The following is a 14,101-nucleotide window of genomic DNA, read 5'->3' on the forward strand; positions in this document are numbered from 1 at the left end:
TTAATGGGCTCCAGTGTATTTCACAGAAGACCAGCTTTAATCTCTGGTCAAATACAGTTATGCAGCAGAATGTTTCTTTCTATCTATGTACAAATACAGGACAGTTAGAGGAATAAACAACCAAATGGGAGGTCACTCATAAACTGAGTAAACCCATCCCCTCAACTGCCTGCCAAAGCTGTAGTAAGAAGCTCTTAATTTTGCCTTGTCCTAGCAGTTGCAGGGCTGGTTGTAGCCCTGAAAGATAGTGTTTCCCTGGTAATCACAGCACTCGGCGTGGTGAGGTGACGCAGGAGCTGATCTGACTAACCACCAATGGCCTTGAAGTGTTCAAACAGTAGTCACAGGGTTTTCCCTCTTGCTTTAAATGATCAGTTTCTATCAGAGTGAAAACAGACCAAGTTTACGGCATGTGGGAAGAATTATGGTTCAAATAGAGCAGTGTTCCAAGAACAAATGCATAAAGAACATTGATTTAGCACTTGAAAATGGAAGTATTAAATCCATGATGTTTAGATGCTTTATATGGGATTGAGCAGAGCGCCTGATGGAGTAGCAGCATGTTTATAAAAAGGCATGCCTCTGAGTCAAGCAGAGAGGACAAATGAAGGTGCATGTGCTGTATGTATTTCCCTCAGTAGGCAGGGCTAGGGAACTGCCTGCCAAACTAAGCCTCTGTAACAACAAATGATGAAGCACATCAAAATACCTGAATAAACTTTGGATCAGGACCCTGCAGGATAAATCACTGGGCAAAACCAGCTTGCTGAAAACCTAAGAGCAGTCAGATTGAACTTTACTCCTCTTTGTATCTTTCCCAGTGATATTTACAGGACTGTTCTTTGTGTATTATAACTACTTTACGAAATGTCCTATTCAAGTAAAGCAGTTAAGCATGTCTTAACTTCACTGGGGTTACTCATACACTTAAAACCAGGGACATATTTAAGTGCTTCATTGGACTGAAGCCAAATTGCACTTTTATAGCTTTTGTTTAAATTAAAGGCTAGCTAGAGGTGAATAGCATAGCATTCAACAATTTCATGCATTTAGAAGTTAAATGTTAACAACAGTTTCTTACCTTCTAATTATTTTGGGCACTTCAGAAAAAAAACCTTGCATTTTAATTAAATTTTGGTTACATTTAGAAATAATTTTTTAAAAAAAAAATCCAGCCACATTTACTGTCTAATGCAAAGCTAAGATCTAGGGTGCACACTTCATAGCAGCAAAACACTTCAATGTATGGGGATTTTTTTATATTTATGAGCTCTTATCTTGATTCAGAAAAGGAGGTCAGCGTATGTTTACTCTTTACTGAGGCTGACAGAAATTAGACACACATCCTAGACCAGGCAACATACCTAAGTATGATTGTGAATTTGAGTGGGCCAAGGACACACGCTCGTCTCTCCCTGACTCAGAGGAGCTATGGCCATCATAGCGCTTCAACACTCCTGCACTGCTCCTGTCAAGATCTGTCTGCTGAGAGCCTATTTGCTTTTTCCCTCCACATTACCTGGTGTTTTTTCCTACTTGCCTACAGAGCACAGACTTTCGAAGTCACATTCTCAGGGTTTGCAGATTGAAATTAATTTGCCATCAGAAAGCAATGCAGAAGTGAGTGCTCCACACTGTGGGAACAGATTATTGCCATTACCAGTCTGCCCAGCTGACTGAGGCTGTGCTCACAGCCCTGCCCTTCATTCCTCATCTACAGACACTATTTGCTCGAACCTGTACTCAGAGAAACTTTTCCCCCACTGCTTCCAGAGATTCCCAGAGCTGTCAGGCAAAGGAGTTGAGTGCTCCTCTATGAGCAAACAGAACACAAATTCCCTGTCTCGTGGGTACACGTGGGTTAATAACACCGAGGCAATAAGCCAATGAACTAGCTGTAGGTCATGCATTTGTTTTCAGGCAGTGTGGAAAGTACAGGAGCAAAGCTTCAATGTCATTTTTATCTTGAGTTTAATGTAAACTGCACCACGACCCTCTGGGAGAACTGTGTCCTAATGAAACATCCGCAGCGGGGATGAAAGCTTACTCCAGTTGCTGAATGAGACAACTGTTCACTTTGTGGATGGAAATTACTAAAATTTATGCCTTTCCTCTGGAATTTTAGGGGTACAGTCTAACTTAGCAACAGCACCCAAGGGTATTTTAGTGCACTGTTTTAATTATTATTGCTGCTATTAATATTCTACCATTAGTCAAGTCTGAGCTACTGTCTCTGCCAGAGAGGTGTGTTTCACACTACCCTAGAGGCTAGCCCAGTGCTAGGTCATTCTGAAGACAAAATACATAAACGCAGACTAACAGAAGTCTGGGAACATAGAATAAGTAATATACTCATTCCTTGGAGCAAAGAAGAAAATAAACTAATTAAGGAACTATCTGACAACCTGAAGGCATCTCACACAGGTAAAATGCAACTCCAGAGGGCTTCATTTCTAGAAGCTGAGAAACAGGGAATCTTGTTTGTAAGCAATACAGAGATATGAAATCTCCTGTAATTTAAAGCTGCTTAATGCCTCACCGATAAATCCTGCCACACCATCACCACTAAAAATTGTAGGTGCACATCTTAGACCAAGGGGATTTGGATTTTGCCTGATGTCTGCATGACAATTGTCCTCATTTTCTCTGTTTAATTCAGACATATAAGGAGAGATGTGTATTTGTGCTGGGTAGCCAGCTCTGCTGCTCTTCTCCACTGAATGGCTTCTTGTCATTGCTTAAGCGATCCCTACCCAACATATCAGCTATATCATAATTCTCTACAGAAAATGGAGAATGATTTTGCCTTCTCTTCTGTCACTACTGTTAACCTTCTGCTGAGCAAGGGTCTTCCAGCTTTCTTTCTGGGGAGGGGAGATAAGAAACACTGATTCATTTTCCAAGCGTTATTTTCATATATATGCTAATCTATATACCAGAGGTGGTCACAATAATACACAGAGGACTCTTAACTTAAGAAATCGCACCTCATAACCAAGTTTCTTTGCAAAGACTAACTTTTCCTCAAATATTAATTAATTATAGATTTAAGCTAGTCATCTTTCTAAGGCAGAGCATTAACTTGCACACTGAATGAAAATAAAAATACTAGAAACACAGAGCATACTGTGCGTTTCCCCAGTGACCCTGCCTTTACAATACTTTGGCTTGTTAAAATCTCCACCACAAGTTTTGTGTAAAAAAATGAAATTTTCCAGTTCAGTTTCCCCAGTGCTCACAAGACTATTCCTCTCAATGCACAGAATCATGAAGAACCACAGAGATCAGGAATCTGACTTAATACCACATTTTACACCCTGATGTGCTGTATGCAGAGAATGGGGTTTTCACCACCTTGGACTTCTGAAGCTTAGTAACATGTGCTGCATGACACCCGCTCCTCAAGGGTTATTTAAGCATGCCTGGACAGCCAGGAAATAGACAACAGGCATCACCCCAGTGCTGGCTTTACAAAGGAGTCAACAAGGCTCAAGGCTGGAGCTCCTGCTCCTCAGGGCTTTGCCATATTTCAAGAGAAGTCTCCGGGTGGGAACATTCAGCTGCTGCAGGATTTCTTGTGGCCAAAAGGATGCAGGCCAAAATTGCACAGTGATTTCTTATTAAGACAGCCAGTTGGTTTGCTAGAAATCTAGGGAAAAGAGTGTACAGGCTGCCTGGGAGGCAACTATCCCTGGACCTCCTCTGGAGTTACATCAGCAAGGTGACCTTGTTTGACTATGGCTTGTGTTTGAGACCACAGCAGAAGGCTTAGAAGCAATACAACAGAAGCCAAGAATTTTTCAGAAAGCTGGAGGAACAGAAAATAGAGGACACATACTTCAACATCATAGAACTATCAAACAACTTAACTGGCAGGTGCTGTTTCAGAGGAACTAAACCTTGGCAAGTGTCTAGATCAAGCTAAACAAGACAGGGAGCTTAGCTACCCTGTAACTGTCAGGTGCTTCTGGCTCTGACTAGTTTTAAGAGTCTCTCACTTTTATTAGCACTAAATTCACTCAAAATGGGAGACATGGGCAAAACAAGCAAGAACTGACACTATTAAAATGAAACAGTGCATGAACTTGGAGTTCACAATTCAGTTTTATTTCAGACAGAAGAGTAAATTGTCTGACATTTTGGCCTGCTCATGTTTTTATCGCAGAGACACAAACAACAACTACTAAAACCCCTTCATGTTATTTGACCTGAAACCTTGACTTTCTTACACTATACAAGCTATCCAAATAAAACAGGAATGAAAACTAGCTAATTTTTAAAGTTACATCAGAAAGGCATTTGGATACCTCCAATACGTATCTCACATTGTCAGCAGAACTAAATCTGTATGCATGTTTTAAGAAAGGAAAGGGGAACACCATCTCAAACCATTAGAAGAAATCCTTCAATGCCAAAAGAAGGATCTCAGGTGTACTGTAACAGATGCATGTAAGGAAATATAAAAGGAAAAGAAATACCACGCTGAATTCATTCCCTGACTTGTTCTGTTACTTCTTTTTATCCTGTGATGTGATATCATGGAGTGTTAACATAACATGACAGTTCAGAAATTTACAGGAATACCCTTTTCTCCATGGAAGTGATAGCAGTCAACAATCAGCCATGGGCCCAGGGAAGGGAAATGAAAGGAACTTTAAAATGCCAACGCACAGCTGCAAGTCATGGCTGGACCTCAGTAGTGCTTCTGCATTACAGATATGTACTCATCAGTGAAAGAACAGCATACACAATTTGAAGACAGCACCCCACCATTGCATTTCTTAATGAGGAAATATTCCTTCTGCAATGAAAATATTGTGGCGCTCTGTCTTCAAGTGAGAAAATTACTATGGTCTCCAAAGCATACTCTTTTGTTTAAGGCAGCTGCAAACGTGCAAGTCACACAAGACACATTTAGTCTTACGATTTGTAAGAAAAATGGAGGGATGCACAAAGGCTTTGATAATCTTTTCTTTTTCTCCCAGCTGAAAACTGCTGCATCCACAGTTTTGCCTCCATAGCTGCTGGGTGGGGACCTTTCCCAGGCTGCCCATGTCAGCAGGGCCAGCAGGGCATTCTTTAACACGTGTTGCTAATAGAGAAATTCCCTCTTGTTTCTGTATGCCTTGGAGCACTTAACATTTTGAATTGGATTCACCTGAAATCCTATTTAAGCTGGCTGCCCTAGGTTCCTGAGAGAGACCCCTCCAGAGGACATTCCACCTTGTAAGCAGTGCTACCATGTCTTTTTCCTCTCCTTCTCCATTGACTATGAAGGCAGTGAAGTTGATCACCTTAAATTAGTTATATAATTTTTAGTCAATGGTATGCGACCCACCTTAGGTAAACTATTCACGTATTCAAGAGTATGTTCTGGTGCAGACAAATTGCAGGGAATGGCTTCCAGTCTTACTGCATTTAAACACAACATTGCAATCAGTTATTTTTCATGCTCCCTAGTTAATCAAATTCAGCCTTCACTAAATCTACATTTATTAGTGCTGACACTCATGCAGAACTTGTCTTCAACAATTACTATACACAAAGACACTGCAAAAATGTAACAAGAGAAAAATTACTGCATTTGAATGTAAGGTGGGTTTTTGGAAAAGGTTGTTCATTTTTATGATTCTTTTTAATTTAGCCTTGCTGGTCTGCCTTTCATTATCCCATGGGCCAGTGTTAATAATCAAGATCTATATTACGCACTTTGTGGTATAATTAAAGTCACTACTTAATTGGAAAGCCCAGCACTAAACAAAAGGGAATCAATAACATATCCAATGGGAAAAGCCAGAGAAAACTTCTGTTGAATATCAGAAATAAGTGGGATATTGCCATGTTTCTGACACTGCTGTTAGCGTGGAATCCAGTTCATGGGGAGTCCCTGCTCAGGAGCCATGTCCTGCAAAAAATGCTGGTACTGTCTACCCAAACCCCGTGGGGTCACCAATCCCTACAGACCCCAAAGCAGAAGGCAGGTATCAGTGTAGTGCAGCCGGTGCAGTCTCATGGTCTGGCCCTACTGCTGTTGATCAAGCAAAATGAGTCTGAGAATCTTCCTGATACTGACCCCAAAAAGTGGTTGGAAGGTCTCTCAATAATTTTTTATTAGTATTGGGAAAGAGAGTCACAGTCAGTCTTCTCACTGGAGCAATTTAACATTGTATAACTAGTGAAATACCCAACAGTGACCTGGGATTTTGGAAACAAAGGTTTGAGCCCACATTCCAACTAATATATCATTATTTATGCAGAGCAAGCAGAGCTCCAGCGGAGGCTGGGAGAAGACCTACAGTACCTTCATAAACAGGGTCAATTCATGACAATATTGGACAGCTCATGACAAATACAGAGCACTGGGGTATAAAGCGCAGGGGCTGGCTGGCAGTACCTATGATTCACAGGGAGTTTCATTTCCCAACCAAAAGAGCAGGTGATTTTTCACCTCCTTTGAGGCCTTTGCACAGTTCCAGCCTGAGCTCTTTACAGCCAAATAAGAAATGCTTCCCAAAATGCAGTGATAAGCCTTTGGCATACACAGGGATACACGAATAAGCACAGCTGGCCCAGAGGCAGCAGTATGAGCAAATTTAGGTTGTCAGCTGATATCCCAAATGAACTGTGTCAGAATTACAACACTAAACATTGTGCAGTAGCTGGTCAGAGCCCAGCTCTCCACAGAGGAAGCAGCACAGGGATTTAGTCAGTCCACACCAGCTCTTTCTGCTCTTGGGCAAGAAGAAAAGTCAGCTCAAACTGGAGTCCATCTTGATGAAGCTGTACCACCGATTGTGCATACGGATAATGTGTGCGCCAAGGCGCCTGTGCTATTTGTAGGGGATTCACAGCCCGAGGAAAACGTCCAGCCTGTGTAACTTGGCAGAGCTTGTTCAGATCTATATAAAGTTCCAGAGCGTGTACACACATGCCCCCTTTGCACTGTTCAAACTCCACATCTGGACATTGATTTGGGATCTAATTAAAACACTTCAGTTAGTTTCATCTCTTACTCAATTTCCCTCTAATAAACAATCCCAATCTGTTGCCCTGAGGTAATTCTGTCTGATCCTTTTCTGTCTTTGTTTTCTTCTCTCTGCTTCAACTTACGTCATTTGTGCAATTACAGTGGCCGAAATGGGGTCTTCAGAATTTTAGCATGTTTTATTTTAGATTTATTGAGAGAGGGTGAAAAAAGTGTAAAAAATGTCCTATTAAAAAATAAGCCTAATTGAAATCAAAATACTGTGCCTGTACTGTGATTGTGAGACACTGTCAGCTGAAAAAGGAAATGCTTAATTTCAACTAATGTTTCACTTTACTATGACCTGGCATTAAGCTGAAAGTATTGTCAGAAGCTAGTGATAGAAAATTCAATATTTTAAAGCTAACTTTTTAATGGGAAACTAACTGTTTTATTGTTCTAAACATTTTGTATAAATAATCATTTCACAGACTATGCTTAGTCTGATAAAAATATTTTTAGGTGGTTTTTTTTTTTTCAGTTGCCATTTTCTGGCCATCAGAAATTCTGATTCTTGAAAAGCTCTGGGTCTGTTCCAGTTCAAATATTCCTTGCAAAGGGCCTCATTAAGTTGCACTCTGGTTAACCTGGGAAGAATCCTAAGGGTCTGTTTTAATTTGGAGATTCTTGTATCATTTTTCTAAGTGGTGCAAAGAATACCCCGTGTCCCCAGAGGATTTGAAAAGCAGGTCACAAGGCAGAGCAAGCTGCAGAGGTGGAGAAAATCAAGTAATACCAAGTCTAGTTCTCTCCAATCCACTGATCCAAAAGCTGATGCTCTTTGAAAGCCATCTGCCTTCCTGCCCTGCTCCTGCAAGGCCATCCAACAGAGACGGGCAGAGGAGCTGCTTGCTTGGGCAGCCTCAGGCAGGGGCCGTTGTACCAAACCACCAATTCTCCTGTTGCGACACAGAACTTGCAACTATGTATGATTTGGCTTGAGAGAGCTGCTGACTGATAGCTTAGATATCACAGTGACTTCACAAAGCTCTACCTCCAAAAGAAAGGGTCAAAATTAAAGGTGAGCATTCTGTGTTCACAAAAGGCTTGAGCTCACCGGCCACGGGAGGACAACCTCTATAGAAAGGCTGTTTTCCAGCTACTGGCCTCATAGTAACTACTGTTATTAAACCCTTGAATGAGCAAATCAGAGGTCTATTTACCAAGTCTTCCCTCTTGATAGCACTATTTGATCAATTCCAGAATCCCTTTTGATAGGTAATTAAAAAAGCTTTTCCTTAGATATAAAGTGGAGTGAACCATTAATTACACTTCAGAGCCCTCGAGATGCAATGCCTTCGCTATTGTGCAAGCAACGAAAATGCTCGCCTCTATAAAAGAACTGAATAAATGAAAGTAATTTCCTCGAGACCTAGTTTCCTCTGCTTTTTATGGCTAAAGACTTGAGTTGCCTCAGCATTAATAAGTTTTTTCTTTAAGGGCTGAATTTTCTCAATACAAACATCCGTGGCCATAACACAAATCTTTGGCTGATAGAGCCAGCAGACTGAATCCATATATTAGTGTTATTGTTATCACTGAACTGCCACAATGCACTTGGCATCAAGTTGCACAAAAAAGATCAGTTAAATTAAAGATCCTCAACAAGCAGCGACAATTTCTTATAAAAGCCAATTTAGCTGTTATGGAAGCTCTGGGATCATATTAACTTTTCTCAAAAGTATACATAATGCATCACAGCAAGTGGTTTTGACAAGCATATGTGTGCGTATGTGTGGATGTGTCCTGCATCTAAAGAAACCCCAAAAGTTATTTAAGTTGCAAAGTCAAGTGAAAGAAAGTTAGAAAATGCCAGATTTACAGGTGTTCCACCTAATTCAACCCCTTGTGATCCAGTCTGTGCAGCAGAAAGAACAGGGGGATTGATGTTATTCTGAGGGACAATGCTTATGTTTGAAAGCATCTGGTTAGTTGACACTTCCCAATTTTCCGGGATACCACACTGTAAAACAGCTTTTGTAAGTTTGTGGGCCTTTTCCCCTGCCTTTGAATGAAGTCCTCTAAGATTCTCACTTTTTCTGCATTCTTCATCTCTGCTAAAGTCAAAATCTACTGTCATATGGGGCTGTAGCACCTCTGCCTTCATGCACAATTGGGAAGAATTGAATCTGATCCTTTGTTACTGGAGCACAGACATTTTTTTGCTAGAACTTGCAGCAGTGAAGGCTGTTATTGCCTCCAAAAGGGTAGATGGATGGCTGTCGCCATTCCTGAAGCCTACTGTAGCAATACAGCATGTCCCAGCTAAACCTGTTCTCCTCTATTCTCAGTAGTCCTAAAAAATTAAGCCACTTGAAGACTATGCAGGGGATTAGGTGGCTGACTCTGGGCATTTCTGTTCAAATGTGAGGGATCTCTACCCAAATCTCAGCTGTGTTGCTCCAGATCTATTTTTGACTACTTGGTCAAATACTGACCCTTTGACATTACGGTAAGACAGGCATGCACACAGCCCAGCCAATTTCACAGCATTCCCATGAGTAGAATGCAAGGCTATTCTATGTCTACTCATGCTGGTAGACAAATACATGTGCTTACACTGTCCTGCACACTTACGTGAGTCATTGGCCAACACTGGATTTATATCCACTAAGTACTCAGGTTTATGTGATCACAACACTCATTTTGAATATAGAAGAACATAAATGGAAATTAATTCAATAATATATCACTATAAAATAACACTTTTCCCAGAGAACCACAAAGCAAGGTCTTGCTAAGCTGCGTGCTTCCAAGGGAAAAATAATCTGTTCCTTACAAGAGAAGCTTCTCTTTCTTGCACTGCACAGAGGAAACAGTATGTTATTCAGGGCTAGAAAGTCCTGCTTATACTTTACTGCTGGGAAGACAGATCAGGACATTAAACATCCTGAGCTCTCTGCAATGTATTTTCCATGGTGGCATAACCCTTGAAAACTTCAGATATTGGAATTATTTGTATATCTGATATATATTTATATAGCTCTGATATTGAGAAGAAAAAGCTGAGACACATTTATTACACCACATTAGGATCAAACTATAATTTCATAATTATTGCGTGAATTGTAATTACAAGCAAAGCTATTTGCTGTCATTGCTTCGATTTGGTACAGAAACACAACATGCACAAAACCTGCTGTTGTCTCCTGCACTGACTTAGTGATTCCTATCTTAAAGAAAAGGCTTCTGAGTTGAAAGGAATATCTGGACTGGCAGCAGCAGGTAGGAAAGTGGAACACAATGTGAGTGTATGGGAATATCACCTCAAGAGCAGGACTACCCACTGAGGCTTGCGGATGTTACTGCAGTGGAGGGACATGGAGGTGACTCCAATTTAGAAGCCTTCATGGTCACGCTGTCTGACTGCATACCTCTGTAGTGTAACGTATTTTTTTAATTTGCTGTGTGGGGATGAATATACTTCCTGAAAAGCAATTAAACTTCTGAACGTTTAAGGAAACTATGCTAGCAGGTGGAACAAAAGGCTTATTCTACCAGAATAAGATACTGGACAACAATAAAGAAGAGTTCAAAGAGAAAATGAACTAAAAGATAATATTTCTTATCAAATTTCTGTTAAAAAGACAACTAAGCCTGGAATATTACAAGTCCCACATTTGCATAGCAAAATTATGTTTACTTTCATAAATCGTGTCTATGCAATGCAGACGAGTATAAACTCTCCTGGTTCATATCTTTAATACCTACTGGTGTGTGAAAATATGTAGATCTGAGCACTTTAAATGGAAGCCAGAATGGGAAGAAAGCACAGTTTAATACTTTGGGAATGCGAATCCAGGTAAGTCTTTTATTCATAGACTGGCCATGGGTTCATACATGACCTTGGCTGTTAATTCCACCATGCTTCTCAATTTAAAAATTGTAAGTTCTCACTTTTTAAAAATGAAAAGTTCTGGGAATTACATGAATCGAAATCACAGACTGACAAGGCCTTAGTGATTGTCCTGGTTTCAGCTGGAATGGACTCAATTATCTTCCTAGGAGCTAGTGCAATGCTGTGTTTTGGCTTTGATGTGAGACTTTTCAGTTCCTCACACCTTGTTAGCAAAAAGGCTGGAGGGGCACAAGGAATTGGGGGGGGGAGGGGACACAGCCAGGGCAGCTGACCCGAACCAGCCAAAGAGATATCCCATACCATGGGGCATCATGCCCGGTATATATACCTGGGGGTTGCCCAGGGCAGGTGGGTCGATGCTCGGGGACTGGCCGGGCATCGGTCAGCAGGTGGTGAGCAGTTGCACTGTGAACCACGTGTTCCTTTCTTCCTTTCCCTCTGGATTTTACTCTTTTCCTTCTCCCTTTCATCATAACTGTTATTGTCATAATTGTTATTATTGTTCTTTCACTCTTACTCTATTTCAATTATTAAATTGTTCTTATCTCAACCCTTGAGTTTTACATTCCTTTCCAACTGTCCTCCCCATCCCTCTGGGTGAGGGGGGAATAAGCGAGCAGCTGCGTGGTACTTAATTACCAGCCGGGGTTAAACCACGACAGCAATGACAGCTACTATCAAGAAATGGAGAGACAAGATCATCAGGCAAGTCAGAATACAGTTGGACAAAACAAGAGTGGTTTTCCCAAAGCCTGTCTCAAAGATCTGAAGGTTCAGTTCTCCCCGACATATGATTAAAGCACAGTGTCTAAACCAAAGAGAAAGGCCAGCTCAGCTTTGCCTCATGGCTGTGGTCACAGCTATCACCTGTTAGGTAAGCAGATGTGGTGTGTATGGTGGGTGAGAAGAGGCTGACAGGGCAGGGAGTGAAAACGGCCTCTCAGCATTAGAGTGAGAGCTCCCAAGAGAGACTGTATACGAGTAGCTGTGCATTTGAAGGGATCAGAGACAAAAAAATGCTGTTCATGAGGACAGCAGGTATTTCTAAAAGAAAATGGCAACCAAATGGCAGACAAAGAGCTCATTTGACAGAATCACAGAATACTTTGGGTTGGAAGGGACCTTAAAGATCATCTCTGGACTTGTTCCAACAAGTCCATGTCCTTCTTATCTTGGGGGCCCCAGAGCTGAATGCAGTACTGCAGGTGGGGTCTCCTGAGAGTACAGCAGAGGGGTAGAATCACCTCCCTCAACCTGCTGGTTAGACTTGTTTCAATGCAGCCCGGCTTTCAGTTGGCCTTCTGGGCTGCAAACGCACATTGCTGGGTCATGTTGAGCTTCTCATCAACCAACACCCACAAGTCCTTCTCCTCAGGGCTGCTCTCCATCCATACAAGTGAATAAAACTCTTCATATAGTAAGAGTTTCTACCTTCTCTAAACTTTCCCACATTTTTCATAGCAAATTCAGTCTGAAGGGTTTTCCTGTGACTCATAACCACCTAGAGACAAGTGTTTAAATTCCAGCATCCAGACCTAACTAGAACCACCTCAAAAGTGTCAAAACACCACAAGGAAGGCAGTTCTCTCAGAAACTCAGTTAAACATGCAGCATGGCCTTATGAGATTCCTAAAATGAGTACGTCAAAAAGCTTATCTGAATGACTCATCAAAGCTTCCAAGTAAAACTGTGGAAGAATATAATCTGAAGGGAAACATCACTGCATTGCAAATACTCTCATGCTTCTGACAGCTGCTAAGCTAGATTCAAGCTCTGCAACCTTTGCTTTTGTATTTCCTAGTAGAACATTCTCATTTATTATCCATCTGACTGCAGCAGCTAATAACAGGCCAGGTCAAACCTCTCTGACTTTCACTTGAAAAACTTCACACTGATTTTAAGGGTCCTTGGACCAGATCTGATGCACAACTCAAATGTTTGCATAACTAAAGACTATTTTTCCCCCAGAATAATTCCATGATGGATTTTTATGACACATCAAGAGAGATGGAGAGGTGAGACCATTGGACAGGTCAGTCTACTTGCATCAAATGTGATATCAAAGCAGCAGAAATTTTTCTCTTTGCCACTTCCCTTATCTAGGTTTTCTTTTGTTTTGTCAGACACTTGCTATACAACTGCTGAGTCAATACTTCTGAGATTAGATTAATGCGTAACACAGCTAATGAAATTTGTAGTTAAGCTGAATTTTTGTTTTGCTGGATTTGGGTTTTGGCAGCTTGAACTGCCTAAAATCCTAATTCAATTGCAATCTGCTCATAGAGCACAGATGTTTTGCTTGGTTAAACTTTTCTCGCCACTTAATAAGATACTTTTTTATTTAACTTTCAGTTCTGCCTCTGAGCCCCAGTGGGTCTTTTAAAACAGAAGATTATTATTAGAAATTAATTAAGTATTCTTTTCAATGCTGTCTCCTGAGAGTAACTAGGCATTGCTGCTGATCTCTTCTGCATTAAGACATTACTGATTGTCATTTGTAGGATGACAGTGTGGATGTCTCATCTGGAAGATACATAACTCCATAAATATGAAAGATTTGAAAGCCATTTAATACAAAATATAATAAATCAGTACAAACATTAAACATATAATTGCAACGTCAAACATAGCACAGGCATGTGAAGACTATACCACTAGAATAAAAATAGAAGCACATTCCAAAACCAAAATAAAGTCTTATTGCAATTATAGGACCCCGGTGGATAACACTTAGTCCATGTTTCAGCACACTGTAAACCCCAACTAAACTATGTTAAGAACATCAAATGTAATTAAAGAAAAAGCAGTTGAGTTGATGTTTGAGTTTTTTGTGACCAGTGTCAAAGTGTTTCTTGCCACCACCCTGCTTTCCATTGCATATGACTACAAGAAGCACAGACTAAGGCTCCGAACTCTGATGGTTGGCTGAGCTGGGACTACCTGGCTTTTTTTAAGTGAAGGAAACAAAAGAAGCATCAATATCCTGGTGCTTTTTATTTTTTATCTAAGGCCTTGAATTGCATATTAATGCATTACTGACAGAATTAGCTATGCATTTAACATGGCACTTCACGCACTGCATTTGGTCTTTTTAATTTTCACTAAACCAGGGTTATATATATGACTAACTGCTGTCATACTTTAACCAGGAAGGGATGTGAAGAGAAGAATGCCACCATGGGTCAAGAGAAAAACAATCAGTCACTTATTCTTAATAA

At 40.8% G+C, this 14,101-nt stretch overlaps 1 protein-coding gene across 3 annotated transcripts in view; it reads right to left on the reverse strand.

Moving 5' to 3' along the window:
* GALNT9 (polypeptide N-acetylgalactosaminyltransferase 9) overlaps positions 1–14,101 on the reverse strand; it is a 274,526-nt gene that overhangs the window by 115,385 nt on the left and 145,040 nt on the right. The window lies entirely within an intron of this gene.

This window comes from Falco peregrinus, chromosome 2, assembly GCF_023634155.1.
Source record: "Falco peregrinus isolate bFalPer1 chromosome 2, bFalPer1.pri, whole genome shotgun sequence".
Lineage (NCBI taxonomy): Eukaryota > Metazoa > Chordata > Aves > Falconiformes > Falconidae > Falco > Falco peregrinus.